Raw genomic sequence first — 6590 nt, forward strand, 5'->3', positions numbered from 1 at the left:
AGTGCTCATTTTCTTTTCCTCATGGTTATGCAAACTGTGCTGTCACTCTTTTTCAGCTGGCTAGCCAGCCACACACCTGTTTTCAATCAAAATTTTTCTACTGTAGCTCTTGCTGGCTCAAAAAGTTGCTTTGACAAGCTTGAAATTTCCTGCCTCAAGAAGGAGTAACATCTCTCTAAAGAGCACTGTGGGTTCTGTTGGACAGGCATTACCCATGAACTTTAGAGAAAGTTGGACTTCTTAAAAGGATGAGAAACTGAAACAGTCCTTATGGTGCCAGTACTAAAGATGTCCCAGAGCTCTTGGCTCCAGCTTGCCTCACTGCCACTGTGGCGTTTTTGTAAAGACACTGCTCAATCTCTCTTTCTTATGCTCAAATATTTGTTTACCCCAGTTCAGGAAAATACAGCATATATGACCTTGTGAGAAATAAAGTCAGGTGAGCCTGGGGAAGAAAGCTGAGCTGAGGCTGCAGCTGATTGCCAACTTATTTAATTCCCTTTCTTCAGTAACATGAACAAACTCTCCCTGAAATTGGAGAAATATTTATGCATGCTTTCACACTGGAAAAGGAATCTGTGAGGATGGCAGTTCCTGTACTTGAGTTCTGTTTCCACTCTCCTTGACCTGTATCCTGCTAAAACTTTCAATAATCTATCTATTGTGTAAATACATAAACCAGCCATCAACATACGAACATATGGTGACAGGGACTGAGAGCTACCTTATTAATTGCTGACCCCATTTCTATTTCAGTCGCTTGGCATGTCCTCTAGGAAATGAACAGGATTGGTCATAATAAATCCATTCTCTGTGGCACCAGATGATCTCTTTTCAAGATGAACCAGATGCTGAGATGCCCATCCTGGCAGCCTACTGCTGGATGACCAAGGGGGTTGTATTACAATAGAGTTGAATCCCTGGAGACTTCTGTTTGTTTCCTCTTGTATAACAAATGGTTTTACACAGTATTGTGTCCTAAAATGCCCTGCTGTGGCATGGCACATCTCACTCGTGTGTGGTACATGGAAATGTTGCATCATTTTAAAGCTTCCGCAGGTTAACTCCTGGATAGTGGACGCTTTCTGATTTGGGCACAAAACTGAAGCAGAAAGGCTGAGAAGACTTGAGAAAGGTGAATATTATTTTAATAGCTCCAGGGTTTTGACCCCAGGTCTTCTCTTTCTGCTCTAACCACTAGAATATGAGACACTAGTGTGGCTCAGCTGCCTGTGCTGGAACTACTCTGCTTTCCACTGAAACAAAGTAGTCCTTTGAGAGGTCAGGAATGGTGGAGGGAGTGTTTCAGTATTTGAAAGTATGATTTGCTTGTCCTGCTGGTCAGACAGGGAGAACTCTGCCACAGAACACTGAACTGTACACAGCAGCAGAAATTCCATCCCAGCAGTTGTGTGCCCTGAGTCTCAGGCTGGAGACCTGAACACAGCTTTGCTGTCTGGCCCCAGCAGTGCTTAATGATGCCCTGTACAGGAGTAGATGCAGCTATGAAGGCTGGAAGGGACAGGTTTGTGCTCTCACCCTTCTGCAGGCAGGTGTGGGCTGCCACCCTCCCGAGCAGAGAGGACAGCGCAGCTTGGAGCCTGCCCTCTTCCCAAAATCTTGCACATGTGATCATCTTCGCTTGGGTTCTGAGACAGACGCTGGCACCACCCCACAAAACTGTGTGTCTGAGCAAGGAGGGGAGAGGAAGACACTGGTCTGAAGCAGGGAGCAGCACAGACTTTTTCCCTTGGGGCAGTTTGTTTTCACTGTATTTGTGTCCTTGGGATCCAGCTGCTTAGCAACTGGATAAAATTGTCACAAAATGCTGGCAGTGCCTTCCTGACCAGGGCAGGGCAAGGACGGGGCTGTGACTCTGGGGGAGCTGTCTGCCAGGTGAGGTGGCCATGTAACACTCATGAGGGGACCCCTGTCCCTGTACTTGTGGTGGGCTGCCCCAAAGGTGTGAGGGAGTTTGGTCCACACACATGGCAAATGCTGCCCCTCAGGCAAGAGTTTCTTGCAGTTCCCCCTCCGACGGCTGTCTGCAGACCAGGTGGCACCCAGGGTCAGACGAAACACAATACTCTTCGTCGTGATACCGATGCTTTGTTGGGGAGGGGATAAATGCTTTTTTGTCTCTGAAAGGCCAGGGGAAACAGTATTCTAGAACTACTCTTGTGAAGTACCTAAAATTTGTCTGAAAATGAAAATATTCACAATTCCTTACTGCATTTAGTGGAGATGGCTCAGGGCATTTTAAATAAAACAAAAGGGGGGAAAAAACACAATGAAGAGTTATGACTTTATATTCTTTGGGCCAGAAGAAGAACAGGCACGCAACTAGCAACCGCTGCTGTCTTTGCCCTGTTTGATTCCTCTGCTTCTGCATACAATACTCAAAGAGATATCCAGGCTATCCAGGAGGCCAAACCCTGCTCAGTGGAGCTGACTTCCCTTGAGGGGCCTTGGAAAGGGCAAGAGATGAAAATTAATTAGAGTTTTTAGGAGACCAGTTTATAACACACTTGCCCTTAGAAGTGGCTGACGTGCAAAAGATAGTTGCTGGCAATTGCTGGCGGCTTGTGTGTTTACCTCAATCAGCACGTATTTGTAATTAATTTACAGAATGTTGACGTTCCAGCCTTACTGGGAACATCACAAATTGCCCCCAGCATTCTGAAGTGCTTCCAAAACATACGCTGCCCTAAGTCAAAAAACACAAGGACTCAAATTTATTTCAGGGAGGAGGCGGGAGAATAGTGGAGGGATGATGCAGTTGAAATTACAATTATTTAGATAACTCAGTATCTATTCACAAATATTTAATGTTCATGACTAGAAGCAATCTCAACTATTATAATTGGGGTGAACCACCAAATCACTTCTAGTATCTCTCCTGCCTGATGCCACAGCACCACATTGCTCTCTACAACTACCTGAAAGGTGGTTGTAGCCAAGAAAGGGTTGGTCTCTTCTCCCAGGCAACTAGCACCAGAACAAGAGGACACAGTCTCAAGCTGCACCAGGGGAGGTTTAGGCTCGAGGTGAGGAGAAAGTTCTTCACCAAGCGAGTCATTTGTCATTGGAATGGGCTGCCCAGGGAGGTGGTGGAGTCACCGTCCCTGGAGGTGTTCAAGAGGAGACTGGATGTGGCACTTGGTGCCATGGTCTAATCATGAGATCTGTGGTGACAGGTTGGACTCGATGATCTTTGAGGTCTCTTCCAACCTTACTGATTCTGTGATAATATGGAAGCTTTGCCAGCAGCAGAACAGCTAGACTTCACTTTTCTTCTTTCCCCCTTCTTTCACTCCCCAAATTCCTCATGCATCCTCTGTGCTGACACATGAGTTTGGGGGGGGGGGGGGGGGGGGGGGGGCAGAAAACCCTTTGGGGTCTATGAAAAAAAATAGAGTCCACTACTGCTACTGAAGAGTCAGTACTGCTGAGCCACTTCCAGAAGAAGCATGTGATACTTTTGGCTACACTTGTTTCCAAAGTGTTTATTGACTGTCTCTGTCTCTGCACAGAGAAACATCAGGGTGCAGTGCCACTATTTTTCAGTTTCTTACATATTTTTATGGCAGTTCTTCATAGCTTTTTTCCACTAACTATGTCACTTCTGGCCTCAGCAATATGTTGGGCAGGAAACTTCCTCCAAGACAGGAAAATGATGTTGCCAAACCTGCCATTATGGTGGTTAGGGTGATGGAGGTGGCTGAGTTCTGGACAAACTCCAAATTAAGTTAGTCTTAAAAAGCCTTGCGTTGTTCCTTCAGACTCGGAAACACTCCATATGTCTGAGCACCGCCCAACATCTTGGGGAGCTGAGGCTGCTGAGAGAGCACAGAGTAGCAGAGAGAGAGATGACCATCACCCAGGCAGCAGCCAGCACATGCTAGCATCTGGGCAGAGGCTTGAATAGCAAGTTTTAGAGAGATTTTTGGTTCTGTGAGGGAATGGCAGAGCATGCTCATATTGCAACCCTGTAGCTAAGTGATTTTGATTTTTTTCCCCCAGTGATATAATTATGAAAAATGACTCTCACATTCCCCAGTAATGTTGCTAATGCTAGCAGACAAGCAGGTCTCCCAGTATGAGCCAGTTCTTGCTAACAAGGTCTGTGTGTTCCACTGATGCAGCCTTCAGTGCATTGTAAAGTAGTTTGCCATATCTCCTGTAATGGTATAGCACCAAATATATCTACAGATCATGTCAAAGAAGGTAGCAAGGTCTAGCTTTAAAACCAAGATCCTTGATTAAAAGAAGCCCAAATACCCATGTCTGGGCACTGAGTTACCCTCCTCTTCAAAGACAAGGCAGGTCCAGTGCTGAGAAGGACTATCATACTCAGATGGGGTTCTGAAGTCAAACATCTTTTCATGCCCACTCAGTCACTCACACAAGCAGTTACAATAGCAGGCCCTGAATCCCCCCACCTTACCAAGGATTATATAATCTTCACATGCACTTACTTCTAAAGTTTCTTTGCTCTTTGTAAGGGGGACCTTAATCCAATGCAGGAAAAAATGGTCTAATGCATAGGACAATAGGGAGGTGCTGTTGTTCTTCACCTTGATTATAGCAAAGATTTCAGCACAGGCACCCATAATATCCTAATAGCCAAAGTGATGTGTGCTGCAGCACAATTCGGGTGGCCATGGACTGGCCTATTTGCTATGTACATCCTATTTTGTGTGTGCTTAGCCTCCCCCTACACACACTTCTGCTGTGGTTATTGGTGTTGTGTAAACCCCAAAGCAGGATGAGGATTTGAATCTCCATAACCAGGTGGCTGGCCAGGAAAGAGGTTTGATTCATAAAGGACTCAGATGTCAGCTCACATATTCCTTGTGGTGCAGGCAGTTGCTCTGAGTGGACAGGAAACACCCCAGTGTATTTTTTTTTTACTAAATGGATGAATTTTCTTTTACATTCAGGGGAGATATTTTATGTGTGTCCTATTGCTCCCACCTCAATATTTACTTTTTTCTTGATTCTGCCAAGACATTCCCAGCACTATGCAAAGGAACAGAAAGCCTCTCTGGTAATGTCAGACATTGATACATCTCTTCTCCGTAGCTGGATGAATGAACACAAGTTCACAAATTGCTTGCCCAATGACCAAACTAAGGATCTGAGATTTTGATTGTTGTTTGTTTGCTTGCTTGTTTGTTTGTTTTTAAGTATGTGACCAAATCTCTTTATGACAGTCTAGATTTTAATCCAAACTTTCACAAATTTAAGCAGCTGCCTCCAGTTCTGTCTAAAGGATGTACAATCAACACATCTGAAAATCAATACACCTCATGGGGCTGGCTACTTTGGTTAGTTGAATGACACAACCATTAGTTTTTGCTCAGCTTCAGTTAGCTTCAGAATATTTTCTGCATAGTTACAAGACTATGATCAATGGGAAAAAAAGAAAGTGGGTATTTTAAACATGATGATCCTTATATTTTTCAATTGTTTGAACTTCACCTTTACTGCAGCTTGATTTTCCTTCCAGAATCACTCACCAAGTCTAAGACTAGGAAAAAACAAACCAAAACAACAAGCAAACAAAACTGGCTGTGTAAGTGATCCTGAAGAGTAGGGAATACAAGGCTATTCTAGGACCATCTGTTTCACTGCAAGAAGGGTTTTAGAAAACAAATCCAGACAGTTGATTCATTAGAAGATAGACATAAGTTATGAAGATAATCATGGAAACAAATCCTATGAAGACCTCTTAAGTCTCTGGCTGCTATTACGGTCATTTTTTAGGTCAGCACTGGCTACTCACATCACATGAGTAGTACTGTGTAAGTCAGAGACACAAAATAGCAACAGCTGCAGAGATCAGGGCCTTACCATGAGTACATTTAATTCATCTAGAGTGATTGTATTTGCTCTTCTGGTGCATGGTTGATGTAGGGCACAATCTCAAACAGCCTGGAAAAAAATGGCTCCACATAAGAGCCCACTGTCTCAGGGGAAATGTCTCTCTGAAGATAAAGGCAACCCTGGTTGTGTGTGTTTGTGTGTGTGCAACTCTGCAGAGAGTGGCTTGTGTGACATTATATGGCCACAGAGCAAAGTGAGTAACAAAGGAAATTTGTTGGCAGCAGAGGAAGGATTAATGCAAAACCTTAGCTTAAGCATCCTTCTAAGGAAGTCTGGTCCAGGTATCTCTGTCATAAATACTCAAGGATGAATTTTCATCCATACATTCTGTTGCTTTCCTTTGTTCACAATCCACCAGACTGCAGTCCATGTAGCTGTGACAGGGCACTTGTTGTGCAGCCACACATCATGCCAGGAAATAAATTCCAAACTGAGTGAAGTGTTAACAACTTTGTATTTTCAAAGCACCTTACAGTAGTCGGTAGTGAAGCAGCAATAAAGACTTTTAATCACTGTAGTCTGTGCTGTGCTGAAACTAAATACAATCCTATCTGATCAAAACCTGTGGTCACTCAGGGACATCAGTTTCAGTCCGCTTGAGAGGCACGTGTGCCTTGCCTCTCAGAGCAGCAAATCCAATATAAAAGTTCACCAAAAATAAAACCAAAATGTGATCTGGCTGTTGAGCCTGTCAACAGGGC

Source organism: Dryobates pubescens, chromosome 6 (genome assembly GCF_014839835.1).
Source record: "Dryobates pubescens isolate bDryPub1 chromosome 6, bDryPub1.pri, whole genome shotgun sequence".
In the NCBI taxonomy this organism is placed as follows: domain Eukaryota; kingdom Metazoa; phylum Chordata; class Aves; order Piciformes; family Picidae; genus Dryobates; species Dryobates pubescens.